The sequence below is a fragment of the Crocuta crocuta genome, unplaced genomic scaffold, assembly GCF_008692635.1.
Source record: "Crocuta crocuta isolate KB4526 unplaced genomic scaffold, BGI_CrCroc_1.0 scaffold949, whole genome shotgun sequence".
Classification (NCBI taxonomy): domain Eukaryota; kingdom Metazoa; phylum Chordata; class Mammalia; order Carnivora; family Hyaenidae; genus Crocuta; species Crocuta crocuta.
In genome coordinates this window covers 127,603-128,192 of record NW_027531290.1, presented here as the reverse complement: position 1 = coordinate 128,192, position 590 = coordinate 127,603, and the positions used below count along the sequence as shown (strand labels likewise).

The window sequence follows — 590 nt, the reverse complement described above, 5'->3', positions numbered from 1 at the left end:
ACTAAGGAAGAAAAACAAAACTTAAAAGTTTGGTACTGTTTATTTTCATTAAGTATATTCTTTGTATTTGCGTTTTTAAAAATTTTTTAACATTTATTCATTTTTGAAAGAGACAGAGCGCAAATGGGGGAGGGGCAGAGAAAGAGAGGGAGACACAGAACCTGATGCAGGCTCCAGGCTCTGAGCTGTCAGCACAGAGCCCGACATGGGACTCAAACCCACACACTGCAGGATCATGACCTGAGCTGAAGTTGGCCACTTAACCGACTGAGCCACCCAGGTGCCCCTGTATTTGCTTTTTATTTAGATAAACTTTTCTAGTAGGATGATTGACTTATAGAACTCTTGTGTTAGAATCAGTTTTTCTTTTTAATTGACAAATATCTTTTAGGAACGTCTATGGATTATCTAGGGGCAACTAACAAACCAACCAGTTTATTTCCCTAGTTGGGTCCCATCTCAGCCCTTAAAGAGAAACATGTTTGGGTCATGATCTCCTGGTTCATGGGTTCAAGCCCCATATCGGACAGCTCAGAGCCTGCAGCCTGCTTTGAATTCTTTGTCTCCCTCTCTCTGCCCCTCCCCCACTT

The 590-nt window shown here is 42.2% G+C and overlaps 1 protein-coding gene across 1 annotated transcript in view; it reads left to right on the top strand.

Annotated features, from left to right (window-relative positions):
• TBC1D8B (TBC1 domain family member 8B) overlaps positions 1 to 590 on the top strand; it is a 55,664-nt gene that overhangs the window by 51,465 nt on the left and 3,609 nt on the right. The gene's annotated exons all lie outside the window — the stretch shown is intronic.